At 43.7% G+C, this 22133-nt stretch overlaps 1 long non-coding RNA gene across 1 annotated transcript; it reads right to left on the minus strand.

Moving 5' to 3' along the window:
* Positions 1 to 814: 814 nt before the first annotated feature.
* On the minus strand, positions 815 to 21836 carry LOC139536448 (uncharacterized). The gene is made up of 3 exons (XR_011667308.1): positions 21774 to 21836; positions 7326 to 7392; positions 815 to 1381 (listed from the first exon to the last, which is right to left on the minus strand). It is a non-coding gene; the product is annotated as an uncharacterized lncRNA (long non-coding RNA).
* Positions 21837 to 22133: the final 297 nt, after the last annotated feature.

The following is a 22133-nucleotide window of genomic DNA, read 5'->3' on the forward strand; positions in this document are numbered from 1 at the left end:
TATTTTTTGGGGGGCTTGCTTGTGGTCAATTTGCGGTGACTAGTGGCCTCCCACTGATTTAAAGGCTGCTGTCTAGGTTTGTCGAGCTCTCTGTGTGTAATAATATACGTTGGCCTTTCTGATAAATGATCTCACGTTCTATACAGTTTTAATAACTAATAAACAATTCAGACATTTTCCACAGTGTTTCTGATTAAAGTCCTCAAAATGTATTTTGTTTACAAATATTGGGATGTTTAGATAATCTGCTGAATTACGACAAGGTTGGATTAGACGGTGGGAGACAGAAAGACAAATATATTTCAAATATTTGAAATAACCTAAACGTATTTTAGTTTTTGCCCTAGCACTACACAGCTGAGAGAGAGAGAGAGGCCCAGAGAGAGAGAGACAGAGAGAGAGAGAGAGACACAGAGAGAGAGAGAGAGAGAGACAGAGGCCCAGAGAGAGAGAGACAGAGAGAGAGAGAGAGAGACAGAGGCCCAGAGAGAGAGAGACAGAAAGATGAGAGAGACTCAATGAGGATAGACTTGCTATTGAGAAAGGCTGTCGTTGGCAGACCTGGCTCGCAAGCGAAGACAGGCTATGTGCAACACTGCCCACAAAATGAGGTGAAAACTGAGCTGCACTTCCTAACCTCCTGCCAAATGTATGACCATATTAGAGACACATATTTCCCTCAGATTACACAGATCCACAAAGAATTAGAAAACAAATCCAATTTTGATAAACTCCCATATCTATTGGGTGAAATACCACAGTGTGCAATCCCAGCAGTAAGATTTGTGACCTGTTGCCACAAGAAAAGGGCAACTAGTGAAGAACAAACACCATTGTAAATACAACCGTATTTGTTTATTTATTTTCCCTTTTGTACTTTAACTATTTGCACATCGTTACAACACTGTATATAGACATAATATGACATTTGTAATGTCTCTATTCCTATTGGAAATTCTGTAAGTGCAATGTTTATTGTTTATTTCACTTTTATTTATTATCTATTTCACTTGCTTTGGCAATGTTAACATATGTGTCCAATGCCAATAAAGCCCATTGAACTGAGAGAGAGAGAGAGAGAGAGAGAGAGAGAGAGAGAGAGAGAGACAGAGAGAGAGAGAGAGACAGAGAGAGAGAGAGAGACAGAGAGAGAGAGACAGAGAGAGAGAGACAGAGAGAGAGAGAGATACAGAGAGAGAGAGAGACAGAGAGAGAGAGAGAGAGAGACAGACAGAGGGATGTCTTCTCTTGTTCTTCTCTCCATCTTATCTTCTCTCCATCTTATCTTCTCTCTGATCTTATCTTCTCTCCATCTTATCTTCTCTCTGATCTTGTTCTTATAGTGTTCAATGGTAAGTGATGACGGCTATTGTTGGATTATCTATAGGTCAGAGTTGTAGGTGAGAAGAACACATGAAACCGTTATGATTAAGCATTTCTGATCAACACGCTAATGACGTAAAATGCTTATGTTAAACCACACAAACACACACAGTGTGCAATAAAGAGTTTGAGTGATAAATGCTGAGTAAGCCTGAGTATGTCTGTATACCTGAGCCTGTAACACATCCTCTACTATGAGGCCTGTTCGTTTACTGGGGCACAAACCTGACCTCCAAAATCAAATCAAATCAGATTGTATTTGTCACATGCACCGAATACAACAGGTGTAATAGACCTCACAGTGAAATGCTGAATACAACAGGTGTAGTAGACCTCACAGTGAAATGCTTACTTACGAGCCCTTAACAAACAATGCAGTTTTAAGAAAAATAAGTGTTAAGTAAAAAATAGATAAGTACATTTTTTAAATAATTAAAGACCAGCAGTAAAATAACAATAGCGAGGCTTTATACAGGGGGTACCGGTACAGAGTCAATGTGGAGGCTATATACAGGGGGTACCGATACAGAGTCAATGTGGAGGCTATATACAGGGGGTACCGGTACAGAGTCAATGTGGAGGTTATATACAGGGGGTACCAGTACAGAGTCAATGTGGAGGCTATATACAGGGGGTACCGGTACAGAGTCAATGTGGAGGCTATATACAGGGTGTTACCGGTACAGAGTCAATGTGGAGACTATATACAGGGGGTTACGGTACAGAGTCAATGTGGAGGCTTTATACAGGGGGTACCGGTACAGAGTCAATGTGGAGGCTATATACAGGGGGTACTGGTACAGAGTCAATGTGGAGGCTATATACAGGGGGTACCGGTACAGAGTCAATGTGCAGGGGCACCGGTGTTGAGGTAATTAAGGTAATATGTACATGTAGGTAAAGATATTAAAGTGACTATGCATAGATAATAAGAGGGTAGCAGCAGTGTAGAAGGGGGGGAGGCAATGCAAATAGTCTGGGTAGCCATTTGATTAGCTGTTCAACAGTCTTATGGCTTGGGGGGTAGAAGCTGTTTAGAAGCCTCTTGGACCTAGACTTGGCGCTCCGGTACCGCTTGCCGTGCGGTAGCAGAGAGAACAGTCTATGATTAGGGTGGCTGGAGTCTTTGACAATTTTTAGGGGCTTCCTCTGACACCGCCTGGTATAGAGGTCCTGGATGGCAGGAAGCTTGGCCCCAGTGATGTACTGGGCCATACGCACTACCCTCTGTAATGCCTTGCGGTCAGAGGCCGAGCAGTTGCCGTACCAGGCAGTGATGCAACCAGTCAGGATGCTCTCGATGGTGCAGCTGTAGAACTTTGAGGATCTGAGGACCCATGCCAAATCTTTTCAGTCTCCTGAGGGGGAATAGGTTTTGTCGTGTCCTCTTCACGACTGTCTTGGTGTGTTTGGACCATGTTAGTTTGTTGGTGATGTGGACACCAAGGAACTTGAAGCTCTCAACCTGCTCCACTACAGCCCCGTCGATGAGAATGGGGGCGTGTTCAGCCCTCCTTTTCCTGTAGTCCACAATCATCTCCCTCTGACCTCCTCCCTATAGGCTGTCTCATCGTTGTCGGTGATCAGGCCTACCACTGTTGTGTCGTCGGCAAACTTAATGATGGTGTTGGAGTCGTGCCTGGCTGTGCAGTCACGACTGAACAGGGAGTACAGGAGGGGACTGAGCACACACCCCTGAGGGGCCCCTGTGTTGAGGATCAGCGTGGAAGATGTGTTGTTACCTACCCTTACCACCTGGGGGCGCAAACCTGATCTCTAACATATCCTCTGTCATGAAGCCTCTCTGCCACTGTCTCCCTCTGTCTGTCCACTGCCTCCCTCTGTCTGTCCACTGTCTCCCTCTGTCTGTCCACTGTCTCCCTCTGTCTGTCCACTGCCTCCCTCTGTCTGTCCACTGCCTCCCTCTGTCTGTCCACTGTCTCCCTCTGTCTGTCCACTGCCTCCCTCTGTCTGTCCACTGTCTCCCTCTGTCTGTCCACTGTCTCCCTCTGTCTGTCCACTGCCTCCCTCTGTCTGTCCACTGTCTCCCTCTGTCTGTCCACTGTCTCCCTCTGTCTGTCCACTGTCTCCCTCTGTCTGTCCACTGTCTCCCTCTGTCTGTCCACTGCCTCCCTCTGTCTGTCCACTGTCTCCCTCTGTCTGTCCACTGTCTCCCTCTGTCTGTCCACTGCCTCCCTCTGTCTGTCCACTGTCTCCCTCTGTCTGTCCACTGTCTCCCTCTGTCTGTCCACTGTCTCCCTCTGTCTGTCCACTGTCTCCCTCTGTCTGTCCACTGTCTCCCTCTGTCTGTACACTGCCTCCCTCTGTCTGTCCACTGCCTCCCTCTGTCTGTCCACTGCCTCCCTCTGTCTGTCCACTGCCTCCCTCTGTCTGTCCACTGTCTCCCTCTGTCTGTCCACTGTCTCCCTCTGTCTGTCTACTGTCTCCCTCTGTCTGTACACTGCCTCCCTCTGTCTGTCCACTGTCTCCCCTGTCTCCCCGTCTCCCACTGTCTCTCCATCTCCCGATGCCTCTCCCACTGTCTCCCCCTGTCTCCCCATGTCTACCTCACTATACCGCCTCCAGACTGCCTCCAGACTCAGACTCCAGTCTCTATGCTGCCTCTAGACTGTCTCGAGACTGCCTCCAGACTGTCTCTATGCTGCCTCTAGACTGCCTCCAGACTGCTTCCATACTGCCTCCATACTGCCTCTATGCTGCCTCTAGACTGCCTCCATACTGTCTCCGTCTTTCTCAGTCTTTCAGCAGGTGTTTTATTCATTACCAGGTGATTCAGTCTTTCACCAGGTGTTTTATTCATTACCAGGTGATTCAGTCTTTCAGCAGGTGTTTTATTCATTACCAGGTGATTCAGTCTTTCAGCAGGTGTTTTATTCATTACCAGGTGACTCAGTCTTTCAGCAGGTGTTTTATTCATTACCAGGTGATTCAGTCTTTCAGCAGGTGTTTTATTCATTACCAGGTGATTCAGTCTTTCACCAGGTGTTTTATTCATTACCAGGTGATTCAGTCTTTCAGCAGGTGTTTTATTCATTACCAGGTGATTCAGTCTTTCACCAGGTGTTTTATTCATTACCAGGTGATTCAGTCTTTCAGCAGGTGTTTTATTCATTACCAGGTGATTCAGTCTTTCACCAGGTGTTTTATTCATTACCATGTGACTCAGTCTTTCACCAGGTGTTTTATTCATTACCAGGTGATTCAGTCTTTCACCAGGTGTTTTATTCATTACCAGGTGACTCAGTCTTTCACCAGGTGTTTTATTCATTACCAGGTGATTCAGTCTTTCACCAGGTGTTTTATTCATTACCAGGTGACTCAGTCTTTCAGCAGGTGTTTTATTCATTACCAGGTGATTCAGTCTTTCACCAGGTGTTTTATTCATTACCAGGTGACTCAGTCTTTCACCAGGTGTTTTATTCATTACCAGGTGACTCAGTCTTTCAGCAGGTGTTTTATTCATTACCAGGTGACTCAGTCTTTCAGCAGGTGTTTTATTCATTACCAGGTGATTCAGTCTTTCACCAGGTGTTTTATTCATTACCAGGTGACTCAGTCTTTCAGCAGGTGTTTTATTCATTACCAGGTGATTCAGTCTTTCACCAGGTGTTTTATTCATTACCAGGTGACTCAGTCTTTCACCAGGTGTTTTATTCATTACCAGGTGACTCAGTCTTTCAGCAGGTGTTTTATTCATTACCAGGTGACTCAGTCTTTCAGCAGGTGTTTTATTCATTACCAGGTGACTCAGTCTTTCAGCAGGTGTTTTATTCATTACCAGGTGATTCAGTCTTTCACCAGGTGTTTTATTCATTACCAGGTGACTCAGTCTTTCAGCAGGTGTTTTATTCATTACCAGCTGATTCAGTCTTTCACCAGGTGTTTTATTCATTACCAGGTGACTCAGTCTTTCACCAGGTGTTTTATTCATTACCAGGTGACTCAGTCTTTCAGCAGGTGTTTTATTCATTACCAGGTGACTCAGTCTTTCAGCAGGTGTTTTATTCATTACCAGGTGACTCAGTCTTTCACCAGGTGTTTTATTCATTACCAGGTGACTCAGTCTTTCAGCAGGTGTTTTATTCATTACCAGGTGACTCAGTCTTTCAGCAGGTGTCTCAGTAGAAACTGTTGCACTATATCTGAAGTTATCATGGAGATACTGAGTCAGAGGATTCTTATATATTAGAGAAATGATAATGGATCTGATTGTGTGTTGTGTGTGTCCTGGGAGTTAACAGCATTGGGCCAGTACCCGGAAGGTTGCTGATACAAATCCCTGAGCTGACGAGGTGAAACATCTGTTGATGCTGTATTTTATCATAATTCCTCTTGTAAGTGGATAAGAATGGCTGATAATTGACATGTGTAACTGTACATCAGATAATGTGAGGTCCTCAGCTCAGAATTGAAGTGGTTTTTAGATGTACTTTGTAACCTATTTATAAAACTCACAGGATGTCAACACGTACAAACTGTTCTTAACCCTCACGGTGTTGGGGTTGTGACAAGGGTTAGGTTTAGGGGACTTACGGTATTGCAGCAGATGTGATGGACAAAAGTACAATCCCAGATTTGAGAGAGAGAGAGAGAGACATTGAGTTTCTGTTGGGCAACAGTTTCAGTTGAGATCAATCATGGGGGAAAGCTGTGACTCTGCTTACTCACATGTGATGAAGGATCTTCATTTGAGCCATTTTACTACAGCAGGAAAATAATCCTGCATTAACAGGAAATGTCAAATATTATGTGGATTATAATTAATGAATGTTTTTGTTGGGGTTGATTTTTTTTTTAAGTGTAAGGGAAAATCAAGTCTGAAATTTGTGGAAATTCCGAACTTCAAAAACCTTTTTAAACCTCAAATACACTACAAGTTTTACAAGTTCTCCTGCACCAGGGGGATCAAATGAAGATCCTATATAGTATGTGTTTGCAGCAACAGGAGGGACACTCCTCTCCTCTCCTCTCCTCTCCTCTCCTCTCCTCTCCTCTCCTCTCCTCTCCTCTCCTCTCCACTCCACTCCACTCCACTCCACTCCACTCCACTCCACTCCACTCCTCTCCACTCCTCTCCTCTCCTCCCTCCTCTCCTCTCCTCTCCTCTCCTCTCCTCTCCTTCCTCCTCTCCTCTCCACCCTCCTCTCCTCTCCTCTCCTCTCCTCTCCTCTCCTCTACCCTCCTCTCCTCTCCTCTCCTCTCCTCTCCTCTCCTCTCCTCTCCTCTCCTCTCCTCTTCTCTCCCCTCCTCTCCTCTCCTCTCCTCTCCTCTCCTCTCCTCTACCCTCCTCTCCTCTCCTCTCCTCTCCTCTCCTCTCCTCTCCTCTATAGTGTTTCCTATTATAACATGAAATACAGCCCATGTCTGTAGATGTCACATGGGCTGATGTTATAATAGAATGATGAATTAGACAGAATGTTATTTTAATTCCCAGTGTTCTAGAATCGGAAGGAGTTCTCTCTGTTCTCTTCTTCCTGGTTTTGGTTGGTTAATTTAAGACTGTCTATTTAGCATATCTCAAGCCACAACTATGACTATCCAACATTCGTATGGCTCCTCACTGCACACAACGTTATTTTGCAATGTGGTATTTTATTAGGATCCCCATTAGCGGTTGAGAAAGCAGCAGCTTCTCTTCCTGGGGTCCACATGAAACATGAAATATGACATAATACAGAACATCAATAGACAAGAACAGCTCTAGGACAGAACTACACCCATTTAGGAAACTTAAAAAGGGCAGCTTGAAATGCCTCCAACCGGGTCATCAAATTGGTAGCTTTTCGGTGACGAAGCTGGCTAAGCTTTATCGGAATCTCAAGTGTGTTTGCGAGACAGAGGACCAGAATCTAGGGTCTGTGCGGAAGGAAGAGTTACTGAAACAAGCAGTGCTGTGTTACATGCTACCACCAACAACTGACCTGTATCAACCTGTATGTGACTCTGCAGGAAGCTGTCATCATTCTACAGTGGCCTTCTTCCTTCCTCCTTGAAAAGTACAGAAACAACGGCTTAGCATTACTGTGTGTCAACATGGGATACATTTCACTGTTCTCTCTCCACACACACACACACACACACACACACACACACACACACACACACACACACACACACACACACACACACACACACACACACACACACACACACACACACACACACACACACACACACACACACACACACACACACACACACACACACACACACACACACACACTTCTCTGAGGTGGAGATTCTCGACCCATCCCATTCCTAAATGACAGTCTTTCACCATAAGCTTCCTAACCCTGTTAACACAGCAGATCTTTGTAATGTTTAGGTATTGGAACAATCTAATCAATACATTCTGAAAGATGTTTTTCATGGTTCAGGCCCCTTAGTTCCAGTGAAGGGAAATCTTAACGCTACAGCATACAATGACATTGTAGAATATTCTGTGCTTCCGACTTTGTGGCAACAGTTCGGGGAAGGCCCTTTCCTGTTTCAGCATGACAATGCCCCCTGTGCACAAAGCGAGGTCCATACAGAAATGGTTTGTCGAGATCGTTGTGGAAGAACTTGACTGGCCTGCACAGATCCCTGACCTCAACTCCATGGAACCCCTTTGGGATGATTTGGAACGCCGATTGCGAGCCAGACCTAATCGCCCAACATCAGTGCCCGTCCTCACTAATGCTCTTGTGGCTGAATGGAAGCAAGTCCCCACAGCAATGTTCCAACATCTAGTGGAAAGCCTTCCCAGAAGAGTGGAGGCTGTTATAGCAGCAAAGCCTGATCACTACAGTAGTCAAGTTCTTCCACACCGCTCTACTGTCGTGATCAGGCTTTATAGAAAGATATCAGTGTGTTTGTTCATGTACACCACATGACCAAAAGTATATGGCCATCTGCAAGTCGAACATCTCATTCTAAAATCATGGGCATTAATATGGACAGTTATTGTGCTGACGTTTCTTCCAGAGGCAGCTTGGAGATGTCTTTGTGACCAGATATATACTGTATTTAATGAATTCCTTATTTGTTTTGAGTTTTTTTTTAAAACAGGGTCAAATAAATAGATAATCCAATGTGGTTACAGTTTACAAGCATTTATCTTTCTTATCAAATCTTCAGAGGCATTTTACTGAAATGAAACTGATCCCTCAGCATTTCATTTTTACTTTCTGAGTTTCTGTTGAACGTGGTGAACCACACCCCAACCAAGGTGACATGTTCTATTTTCCGATCATTTGCTAAAATCAGAATGCTGAGTAAGCAGAAGAGAAGAAACAAAGTTTCAAAATGACACATTGAATTAAGGACCACATGTTTTATACAAAATTGGCAGATTTCATTCATGTTTCTTCTTCTGGTAAAAAATACGTTGTGACTAGAGTAGAATGTCCAGGTCAAGTTTCATTCAGCCACTGAGTTCCGTGTGTTTCTGTTTCAGTGGTTTTGGAAGCGAAATTATTTCCCAATCGTTTCGTTTTGAACAAAACTATTATTTATTTTTTATTCATTCCGTTCCACTGTTCCGAACAGCAAAATAAAAGTTCTGAACCGGGTCGAACCAAACGAAAGTACCAGTTTATATCGTTCCTTTCAGTTCCTTTTTAAACCTCTGAAATTGTCTTTTTCTCTTCTTCTTTTTTAAACATTTAGCTCGACATTAAATACACTCGTTAGGGTGGATATGTGGGTGTCTAATGCAAGCATCTAGCAACCCATAATGCATCTAGCAACCCAAAGGTTGTGAGTTCAAATCTCATCACAGACTATTCTAGCTAATTAGCAACTTTTCAATGACTTGCAACTACTTAGCATGTTAGCTAACCATTCCTATAACCTTAACACTTTAACCCTCACCCCCAACCCCGTTAGCCACCTAGCTAGAATTCGTAACATATCATATGTTTTGCAAATTCTGAACATATAGTATGTTTTGTAAATTCGTAACATATTGTACATTTGCAGATTCATCACATATAAATAAGAATTGGCATACGAAATGGATGATGGACATCAACAAATTTTAATACATACCATTAAAAATTGTACATATCATATGGGGCAGCAGGTAGCCTAGTGGTTAGAGGGTTGGACTAGTAACCGAAAGGTTGTAAGATCGAATCCCCGAGCTGACAAGGTTGAGATCTGTCGTTCTGCGCCTCAACAAGGCAGTAAACCCACTATTTCTAGGCCGTCATTGTAAATAAGAATTTGTTCTTAACTGACATGCCTAGTTAAATAAAGGTTTAAAAAAAATGGAGATTTACTTACGGAATAATAAGAAACGCTCTGAGACCAGGTTGGACAGACGGGTGTGAGATGCGACTTCAATTTTTGCTGGTGGGGAGAGGGAGAGAGGGTGGAGGAGGAGGAGGAGGAGGAGGAGGCTTGGCTTGAAGTGCAGGGCCTCTTGTTGTAACATGCATTATTTGAATTAAACCTACGGAGGAGAGCCTTCTATCAAGGAACTTTTGAATTTCAGAGAGTTGGCTTCACATTAGAGCAGCTAGCTAGCTAGCTAACAAGCTTATGAGTGCAGAGCAGCACCAGAATAAAACATTTAAAACGTCTTACCTTTCTGTAGTTAATAAATCCAATGTGAAACAGGATAACTAGAGTATCCTTAACTAGCGTTGAAAAAAGTTAATCCACTCTTCTGTAGTTAAAATCTCTCACCCTAATTTCTGAATCACGGTTGTAATGTCAGTAGGCTACTAGACTATGCTAAGATTAGTAAGAGTTTTGCATAGGAGCTTTGTTGCGTTTTTTGTTGTTGTGGGACATGCACCTGCATTCCCCCTGCAGGAAGTACAAACTATTTCCCATCCAGGACCTATAAACTATTTCCCATCCAGGACCTATAAACTATTTCCCATCCAGGACCTATAAACTATTTCCCATCCAGGACCTATAAACTATTTCCCATCCAGGACCTATAAACTATTTCCCATCCAGGACCTATAAACTATTTCCCATCCAGGACCTATAAACTATTTCCCATCCAGGACCTATAAACTATTTCCCATCCAGGACCTATAAACTATTTCCCATCCAGGACCTATAAACTATTTCCCATCCAGGACCTATAAACTATTTCCCATCCAAATCAAATCAAATCAAATTTTATTAGTCACATACACATGGTTAGCAGATGTTAATGCGAGTGTAGCGAAATGCTTGTGCTTCTAGTTCCGACAATGCAGTAATAACCAACAAGTAATCTAACCTAACAATTCCACAACTACTACCTTACACACACACACAAGTGTAAAGGGATAAAGAATATGTACATAAAGATATATGAATGAGTGGTGGTACAGAACGGCATGGCAGATGCAGTAGATGGTATAGAGTACGGTATATACATATGAGATGAGTACTGTAGGGTATGTAAACATAAAGTGGCATAGTTTAAAGTGGCTAGTGGTACATGTATTACATAAAGATGGCAAGATGCAGTAGATGATATAAAGTACAGTATATACATATGAGATGGGTAATGTAGGGTATGTAAACATTATATTAAGTGGCATTGTTTAAAGTGGCTAGTGGTACATTTTTACATAATTTCCATCAATTCCCATTTTTAAAGTGGCTGGAGTTGAGTCAGTATGTTGGCAGCGGCCGCTAAATGTTAGTGGTGGCTGTTTAACAGTCTGATGGCCTTGAGATAGAAGCTGTTTTTCAGTCTCTCGGTCCCTGCTTTGATGCACCTGTACTGACCTCGCCTTCTGGATGATAGCGGGGTGAACAGGCAGTGGCTTGGGTGGTTGTTGTCCTTGATGATCTTTATGGCCTTCCTGTGACATCGGGTGGTGTAGGTGTCCTGGAGGGCAGGTAGTTTGCCCCTGGTGATGCGTTCTGCAGACCTCACTACCCTCTGGAGAGCCTTACGGTTGTGGGCGGAGCAGTTGCCGTACCAGGCGGTGATACAGCCCGACAGGATGCTCTCGATTGTGCATCTGTAGAAGTTTGTGAGTGCTTTATGTGACAAGCCGAATTTCTTCAGCCTCCTGAGGTTGAAGAGGCGCTGCTGCGCCTTCTTCACAACGCTGTCTGTGTGGGTGGACCAATTCAGTTTGTCCGTGATGTGTACACCGAGGAACTTAAAACTTTCCACCTTCTCCACTACTGACCCGTCGATGTGGATAGGGGGGTGCTCCCTCTGCTGTTTCCTGAAGTCCACAATCATCTCCTTTGTTTTGTTGACGTTGAGTGTGAGGTTATTTTCCTGACACCACACTCCGAGGGCCCTCACCTCCTCCCTGTAGGCCGTCTCGTCGTTGTTGGTAATCAAGCCTACCACTGTAGTGTCATCCGCAAACTTGATGATTGAGTTGGAGGCGTGCATGGCCACGCAGTCGTGGGTGAACAGGGAGTACAGGAGAGGGCTCAGAACGCACCCTTGTGGGGCCCCAGTGTTGAGGATCAGCGGGGTGGAGATGTTGTTACCTACCCTCACCACCTGGGGGCGGCCCGTCAGGAAGTCCAGGACCCAGTTGCACAGGGCGGGGTCGAGACCCAGGGTCTCGAGCTTGATGACGAGTTTGGAGGGTACTATGGTGTTGAATGCTGAGCTGTAATCGATGAACAGCATTCTCACATGGGTATTCCTCTTGTCCAGATGGGTTAGGGCAGTGTGCAGTGTGGTTGCGATTGCGTCGTCTGTGGACCTATTGGGTCGGTAAGCAAATTGGAGTGGGTCTAGGGTGTCCGGTAGGGTGGAGGTGATATGGTCCTTGACTAGTCTCTCAAAGCACTTCATGATGACGGAAGTGAGTGCTACGGGGCGGTAGTCGTTTAGCTCAGTTACCTTAGCTTTCTTGGGAACAGGAACAATGGTGGCCCTCTTGAAGCATGTGGGAACAGCAGACTGGGATAAGGATTGATTGAATATGTCCGTAAACACACCAGCCAGCTGGTCTGCGCATGCTCTGAGGACGCGGCTGGGAATGCCGTCTGGGCCTGCAGCCTTGCGAGGGTTAACACGTTTAAATGTTTTACTCACCTCGGCTGCAGTGAAGGAGAGCCCGCAGGTTTTGGTAGGGGGCCGTGTCAGTGGCACTGTATTGTCCTCAAAGCGGGCAAAAAAGTTGTTTAGCCTGTCTGGGAGCAAGACATCCTGGTCCGCGACGGGGCTGGTTTTCTTTTTGTAATCCAGGACCTATAAACTATTTCCCATCCAGGACCTATAAACTATTTCCCATCCAGGACCTATAAACTATTTCCCATCCAGAACCTATAAACTATTTCCCATCCAGGACCTATAAACTATTTCCCATCCAGGACCTATAAACTATTTCCCATCCAGGACCTATAAACTATTTCCCATCCAGGACCTATAAACTATTTCCCATCCAGGACCTATAAACTATTTCCCATCCAGGACCTATAAACTATTTCCCATCCAGGACCTATAAACTATTTCCCATCCAGGACCTATAAACTATTTCCCATCCAGGACCTATAAACTATTTCCCATCCAGGACCTATAAACTATTTCCCATCCAGGACCTATAAACTATTTCCCATCCAGGACCTATAAACTATTTCCCATCCAGGACCTATAAACTATTTCCCATCCAGGACCTATAAACTATTTCCCATCCAGGACCTATAAACTATTTCCCATCCAGGACCTATAAACTATTTCCCATCCAGGACCTATAAACTATTTCCCATCCAGAACCTATAAACTATTTCCCATCCAGGACCTATAAACTATTTCCCATCCAGGACCTATAAACTATTTCCCATCCAGGACCTATAAACTATTTCCCATCCAGGACCTATAAACTATTTCCCATCCAGGACCTATAAACTATTTCCCATCCAGGACCTATAAACTATTTCCCATCCAGGACCTATAAACTATTTCCCGTCCAGGACCTATAAACTATTTCCCATCCAGGACCTATAAACTATTTCCCATCCAGGACCTATAAACTATTTCCCATCCAGGACCTATAAACTATTTCCCATCCAGGACCTATAAACTATTTCCCATCCAGGACCTATAAACTATTTCCCATCCAGGACCTAAAAACTATTTCCCATCCAGGACCTATAAACTATTTCCCATCCAGGACCTATAAACTATTTCCCGTCCGTACCTGTGCATTCCTCCTTCAGGCCCTATAAACTATTTCCCATCCGTACCTGTGCATGAACAATATGTTTAAGCAACAATAATAATATACTGTATGTCCATGCTCTTGACCTATGCAAATCTACATCCACAGTAGAGGCCTATAATGGACTTGACAAGACAGAATAGGGTTAACACTGCCATCTGCTGGTCATGTGGCGGTACTGTCCTTTACTTATATTGAACGCCACTCAGTAGAACGTCATATCTATCAGCCGATACCACCAGACACGGAAAAGGAAGCGAGACATCCCACGCTCCTTTTTCCTGGTTCAGTCAAATTAACAATACTACACCCATGTTTCTCTAGCTGGTCCCATAATAGTCTAAATGTACATTTGTGGTGCATTTAATAACCATTTTGCCTCAGCTGGCAACCTTTTTGAAAAAATAGTTTCAGAAAATTCCAGCAAAGAACGAATCATTCGTAGATTTTTCAGATACACAGCCTTATCTTCATTTCAACAATTGTATATCTATGATGTACTAAGTACCTTGCTAAAAATCTATGTAAAAAATCCATAGGGGTTGATTATCTTGATCCCTTCTTACTGCAGCTCTCTGCCCCACTTATTGCAGAATCATTGATCATGTATTTTTTTACTTGAAAATTGTTTCTGGTGTTATACCTAAGATAACTACCGTCCAATTTCCAAGTCATCTTGCCTTTCCAAAGTTTTAGAATCTCTGGCTAACTGTCAGCTAAGAACTTTGTAAACTTCTCATTCTATTCTAAATGTGTACCAGTCTGGTTTTAGGACCAGGACATAGTACAGTTTCAGCCAGTCTGGTTTAAGACCAGGACATAGTACAGTTTCAACCAGTCTGGTTTTAGGACCAGGACATAGTACAGTTTCAGCCAGTCTGGTTTAAGACCAGGACATAGTACAGTTTCAGCCAGTCTGGTTTTAGGACCAGGACATAGTACAGTTTCAGCCAGTCTGGTTTAAGACCAGGACATAGTACAGTTTCAGCCAGTCTGGTTTTAGGACCAGGACATAGTACAGTTTCAACCAGTCTGGTTTTAGGACCAGGACATAGTACAGTTTCAACCAGTCTGGTTTAAGACCAGGACATAGTACAGTTTCAGCCAGTCTGGTTTAAGACCAGGACATAGTACAGTTTCAGCCAGTCTGGTTTTAGGACCAGGACATAGTACAGTTTCAGCCAGTCTGGTTTTAGACCAGGACATAGTACAGTTTCAGCCCGTCTGGTTTTAAGACCAGGACATAGTACAGTTTCAGCCAGTCTGGTTTTAGGACCAGGACATAGTACAGTTTCAGCCAGTCTGGTTTAAGACCAGGACATAGTACAGTTTCAGCCAGTCTGGTTTAAGACCAGGACATAGTACAGTTTCAGCCAGTCTGGTTTTAGGACCAGGACATAGTACAGTTTCAGCCAGTCTGGTTTAAGACCAGGACATAGTACAGTTTCAGCCAGTCTGGTTTTAGGACCAGGACATAGTACAGTTTCAGCCAGTCTGGTTTAAGACCAGGACATAGTACAGTTTCAGCCAGTCTGGTTTAAGACCAGGACATAGTACAGTTTCAGCCAGTCTGGTTTTAGGACCAGGACATAGTACAGTTTCAGCCAGTCTGGTTTAAGACCAGGACATAGTACAGTTTCAGCCAGTCTGGTTTTAGGACCAGGACATAGTACAGTTTCAGCCAGTCTGGTTTTAGGACCAGGACATAGTACAGTTTCAGCCAGTCTGGTTTAAGACCAGGACATAGTACAGTTTCAGCCAGTCTGGTTTTAGGACCAGGACATAGTACAGTTTCAACCAGTCTGGTTTAAGACCAGGACATAGTACAGTTTCAGCCAGTCTGGTTTTAGGACCAGGACATAGTACAGTTTCAGCCAGTCTGGTTTAAGACCAGGACATAGTACAGTTTCAGCCAGTCTGGTTTTAGGACCAGGACATAGTACAGTTTCAGCCAGTCTGGTTTTAAGACCAGGACATAGTACAGTTTCAGCTGCTAAGCTTGTTTTAGATGATGTGTTAAATTGCTTAGATCATAAAAATCATTGTGCCGTCTTATTTAAAGACCTTTCCAAGGCCTTCGGTACTGTCAACCATTCCCTACTCATTCAAAGGTTGTCTGAAATGGGCCTGGATCAGGCATCTTTGCAAGTGGTTTGAGTATTATCAGTCAGATAGGACACAATGCATAATTTCTGATTTTGTCAAGTCTAGTTTCCTCAATATTACAAAAGGTGTACCACACGGGTGGGTATTGGGACCTGTTGTCTTTACTATTTATATAAATAATATTAGTCTATCTGTTAAAACGTGTAATATTCATCTCTATTCAGATGATCCTGTTACATTTGGCAATTCTCCCAACTGTAGACCAGGCTATGTTAGAGCTGCAATCTGACCATGTTACCTTACAGAAATCCCTGGTTGGTTTAAAACGTGTATTTAATGTGGGCAAAACTAAATACATGTTATTCTCTAATTCTCACAAAAAAATGCTTCAGATGGACTTCATTGGATGGTTCTCCCATCAATCGGGTTCCCGCTATATAAATATCTGAGCTTTTGGATTGACAAGTATGTAAAAAAAAAAATCAAATCTACTAATGAACTACTTCAAAACAGTTTAACAGTTCAAAACAGTTTAACAGTACAAAGAAATCCCTGAGGATGACACATGAAATGTAAAATCAAATCAAATCAATTTATATAGCCCTTCGTACATCAGCTGATATCTCAAAGTGCTGTACAGAAACCCAGCCTAAAACCCCCAAACAGCAAGCAATGCAGGTGTAGAAGCACGGTGGCTGGGAAAAACTCCCGAGAAAGGCCAAAACCTAGGAAGAAACCTAGAGAGGAACCAGACTATGAGGGGTGGCCAGTCCTCTTCTGGCTGTGCCGGGTGGAGATTAAAACATTGTAATGAACCTGAGATCTGAAATCCGTTTTACCTCATTCCTACCAGCATGTCACATGTGCAACTACAGGCGAAACTCTATCCTCCTGATTCCGGCTGCCGAGCAAAAACACAAACAGGAAGTACCAGTGACGCACGTGCTCAATACGGAAGTGGTCCGATGAAGCGCATGCAAAGCTACATGGCTTTTGTCATGTAGCACAGACTGGAATATGTTCTGGGATTCATCAGATAACATTGGAGTTTACCACATCAGTCACCGGCAAGCGCGTCCCCACAGTCATCCCACAGTGACTGTACAGTGTCTTCAGAAAGTGTTGACACCGATTAACTTTTTCCACATTTTGTTGTGTTACAGCCTGTAGTTCAAATGTATTAAATTGAGATTTTGTGTCACTGGCCTACACACAATACCCCATACGTTGTTTTTTTTTAAAGGTTTACAAATTAATTTAAAAAATGTAAAGCTGAAATGTCTTGAGTCAAGTATTCAACTCCTTTGTTATGACAAGCCTAAATAATTTCATGAGTAAAAATGTGCTTAACAAGTCACATAATAAGTTGCATGGACTCTGTGTGCAATAATAGTGTTGAACGTGATTTTTGAATGACTACCTGTGTGAAAAGAAGGAAGCCTGTACAGAATAAAAACATTCCGAAACAATCATCCTGTTCGCAATAAGGCACTAAAGTAACATTGCAAAAAATGTGACAGCTTGAAGAATTTAAAAAATAATATTGTACAATCCAGGTGTACAAAGCCCCTAGAGACCTAACCAGAAAGACTCACAGCTGTAATCGCTGCCAAAGGTGATTCTAACATGTATTGACTCAGGGGTGTGAATACTTATGTAAATGAGATATTTCTGTATTTCATTTTCAATACATTTGAAAATAATTATTTTTCACTTTGTCATTATGGGGTAATTGTGTTTAGATGGGTGTGAATATTTATTTTTTATGCATTTTTAATTCAGGCTGTAACACAACAAAATGTGAAATAATTTAAGGGGTCTGAATACTTTCTGAAGGCACTGTACATATCCCAACCAGAAGCCATGGATTACAGGCAACATCTGCACTGAGCTAAAGGCTAGAGCTGCCACTTTCAAGGAGCGGGACATTAATCCAGACGCATAAGAAATCCTGCTCCGCCCTCGACGAACAATCGAACAGGCAAAGCTTCAATACAGGACCAAGATTGAATCATACTACACCGGCTCTAATGCTTGTCGGATGTGGCAGGGCCTGCAAACTATCACAGATTACAAAGGGAAACCCAGCCGCGAGCTGTCCAGTGACGCGAGCCAACCAGACGAGTTAAATACCTTCTATGCTCGTTTCGAGGCAAACAACACTGAACCATGCATGAGAGCACCAGCTGTTCTGGACGACTGTGTGATCACACTGTCCGTAGCCGATGTGAGTAAGACTTTTAAACAGGTTAACATTCACAAGGCCGCAGGATTACCAGGACGTGTACTGAGAGCATGCGCTGACCAGCTGGCAAGTGTCTTCACTGACATTTTCAACCTCTCCCTGACCCAGTCTGTAATACCTACATGTTTCAAACAGACCACCATAGTCCCTGTGCCCAAGAACACCAAGGTAACCTGTCTAAATGGCTATCGACCTGTAGCACTCACATCTGTAGCAATGAAATGCTTTGAAAGGTTGGTCATTGGCTCACATCAACACCATCATCCCAGACACCGTGGACCTCCTCTAATTCGCATACCGCCCCAACAGATCCATAGATGACGCAATCTCTATTGCACTCCACACTGCCCTTTCACACCTGGACAAAAGGAACACCTTTGTGAGAATGCTTTTCATTGACTACAGCTCAGCGCTCACAAAGCTAAGGACCCCGTGATTAAACACCTCCCTCTGCAACTGGATCCTGGACTTCCTGACGGGCCGCCCCCCAGGTGGTGAGTGTAAGTAACAACACAACACGGGGGCCCCTCAGGGGTGGGTGCTTAGTTCTCTCCTGTACTCCCTATTCAACCATGACTGCATGGCCAGGCACGACTCCAACACCATCATTAAGTTTCCGACGATGCGACGGTGGTATGCCTGATCACCGCCGACGATGAGACAGCCTATAGGGAGGAGGACAGAGACCTGGCAGTGTGGTGCCAGGACAACCTCTCCCTCAACGTCAGCAAGACAGAGGAGCTGATAGTGGACTACAGGAAACGGAGGTCCTGGCACCATTCCTGGCACACCGCATGCCACCATTCACATCGACTGGGACGGAGTGGAGCGGGTTGAGAGATTTAAGTTCCTCGGTGTCCACATCACTAAGGACCTATCATGGTCCAAACACACCAACACAGTAGGGAAGAGGACACGACAACACCTCTTCCCCCTAAGGAGGCTGAAAATATTTGGCATGGGTCCTCAGATCCTAAAAAAGTGCTACAGCTGCACCATCGAGAGCATCTTGACCCCGGTCGGCCCTCTATGGCGGCAGATTGACGAGGGCGGCATTTTCTGAGCTAAACTGACCAAGACGCACCTCCAACAACAACACATAAAACCACCAATCTAGAATAAATAAATCATGTAGCAGATATAAAATATGATAGAAAGAGTGTGTGGCCTTTTCTGTAGCCTACAGGCTGGAGATAAAATGGATGACAATGTAATGAGACAAACACTTTGTACATCATGCAGGTTTCTCCTCACAAGAATCAGAACTAATAAAACCAACACTACGGCCTGTTTTACACATGGATGGTCATTCCTCACATTCCATTGCGGCCGATATGGTAAGGCTACACCCCAATAAGTAGGAGCCAATGTATTGGTCCTGTCTGGTGTTTTGGTGTTTTACAAACGGTAGGCTTACCACATAGATGGGCAATCACAGAGGTCTATGTTTGGTTCAGGTTTGTGTGCGGTCCAGAATGACCTTGAATTCAACATCCACGGACATAGATTTTTGTCCGGTTCGGACCAGCCTTGATTTGGTCTATAAATTACGTCTTTTCAAAGTCTGGAAAATACATATTTTCAACATTCGGAAAATAAGTATTTTCGAATTTTCTTTCAGAATCGAAAATTAACCTGATTTCAACGTCCGGAAAATACGTATTTTTCAACACCCTGGAAAATATGTATTTTAAACGTACGGAAAATACGTATTTACACCTTTCATTCAGAACCTAAATTGAACTTAACTTCAATGTCTAGAAAATAGGTTTTTAAGACATTTTTTCAACCTCATTTTGCTTACTAGGACTATTCTAGTTTTGCGGAGGCGGCATTTGTTGGTCTCGCCTAGGGCGGCAGAACCGCAAGGACCGGCACTGATCTTGACTGGCTACGTCACCGCTTGGTACGGCAACTGCTCGGCATCCGACCACAAGGCGCTACAGAGGGCAGTGCGTATGGCCCAGTATATCACTCGGGCTGAGCTCCCTGCCATCCAGGACCTCTATACCAGGCGGTGTCAGAGGAAGGCGCTAAAAATTGTTAAAGACTCCAGCCACCTAAGTCATAGACTGTTCCCTCTGCTACCGCACGGCAAGCGGTACCGGAGCGCCAATTCTGGGACCAAAATGCTTCTGAACAGCTTCTACCCCCAAGTCATAAGACTGCTGAACCATTAATCAAATGGTTACCCGGACTATTTACATTGACCCCCCTTTTTTTATGCACTGTCTCGATCTACACTCACTGGGCTCTACGCACACATACTACACTGACATTCCAACACACATACACACACATGCGTATTGACGCCACACACACACACATTCACACATAGACACACTTTCACACTCTTCACATACGCTGCTGCTGCTACTGTGTTTATTATCTATCCTGATTGTCTAGTCACTTTTACCCCTACCCATCTACCTGATCTACCTCGTACCCCTGCACATTGATTCAGTACTGGAACCCCCTGTATATAGCCTCATTATTGTTATTTTATTGTTACTATACTGAACAAAAATATAAATGCAACATGTAAAGTGTTGGTTTCATGTTTCATGAGCTGAAATAAAAGATCACAGAAATGTTCCATACGCACATAAAGCTTATTTCTCTCAAATGTTGTGCACAAATTTGTTTACATCCCTGTTAGTGACATTGATCCTTTGCCAAAATAATCCATCCTCCTGACAGGTGTGGCATATCAAGAAGCTGATTAAACAGCATGATCATTACACAGGTGCACCTTGTGCTGGGAACAACAACAAGCCACTCTAAAATGTGCAGTTTTGTCACACAACACAATGCTACAGATGTCTCAAGTTTTGAGGGAGCGTGCAATTGGCATGCTGACTGCTGTTGCCAGATAATTTAAAGTCAATTTATCTACCAGAATATGCCTTCAACGTTGTTTTAGAGAATTTGGCAGTATGTCCAACCAGCCTTACAACTGCAAACCACGTGTAACCACGCCAGTCCAGAACCTCCACATCCGGCTTCTTCACCTGCGGGATCGTCTGAGACCAGCCACCCAAACAGCTGATGAACCTGAGGAGTATTTCTGTCTGTAATAAAGCCCTTCTGTGGGGGAAAAACTCTGAATGGCTGGGCCTGGCACCCCAGTGGGTGGGCCTGGTTCCAAAATAGGTGGGCCTTTGCCCTCCCAGGCCACCCATGGCTGTGCCTCTGCCCAGTCATGTGAAATCCATAGATTAGGGCCTAATAAATGTATTTCAATTGACTGATTTCCTCATATGAACTGTAACTCCTTAAAACCGTTGAAATTGCTGCATGTTACGTTTATATTTCATTTCAGTATATATCCTCTTTTTTTTTTGTTAATCTTCTCTTACTTTTTAACTCTGCATTGTTGGTTAAGGGGTCGTCAGTCAGCGTTTCACGGTCAAATCTACACCTGTTGTATTCGGCACATGTGACAAATAACATTTGATTTGATTTGCCTGTTCGGTTCCTCTCCCAAAAATAATACACAATAATGGACCAGTTCTATTTAATTTATTTTACCTTTATTTAACTAGGCAAGTTTTATTTTTTATTTATTTTACCTTTATTTAACTAGGCAAGTCAGTTAAGAACAAATTCTTATTTTCAATGACGGCCTAGGAACAGTGGGTTTAACTGCCGTGTTAAGGGGCAGAATGACAGATTTTTTATCTTGTCAGCTTGGTGATTAGATCTTGCAAGCTTCCGGTTACTAGTACAACGCTCTAACTACTAGGCAACCTGCCGTACCAGTGGATAGCAGGTCTGCCTATGGGCAGGGAGACCAGGGTTCGAGACCCACAAGATGTATGACATTGTTGCCATTCGCAATAAAATCACCAAGTTATAATACACTTAACATATAGGAATATTATTACCTGTGTGGTGGGTAGAGTTCAGGGACAGATGATTTTTGTCTGTGTGACTCAACTCCTATGAAGTTTGTAATGTGAATGAGACAGGACTTTCTACTCATTGTTTTGGCAGATGAAGTAGTTGACAAACACTGTAATCAAATAAATAACTGGCACATCCCGTAATAAGAGGGCAGTGTCTGGGAATGGGGGGGAGGAGTTAGCATTAGGGTATTTGCTAGCTACTAGAGTTTACTCCAACGCCACTTTCATTACGGGAGGGGTGTGTATGTCTACAATTCTAGCTGCCAAAATAATGTGTCCACTATATGTCAAAGAAACCCACACACACCTTCCCTTAGGAACAGGTTTGTAGAACACCCC

This window comes from Salvelinus alpinus, chromosome 12 (assembly GCF_045679555.1).
Source record: "Salvelinus alpinus chromosome 12, SLU_Salpinus.1, whole genome shotgun sequence".
Taxonomy (NCBI): Eukaryota; Metazoa; Chordata; class Actinopteri; order Salmoniformes; family Salmonidae; genus Salvelinus; species Salvelinus alpinus.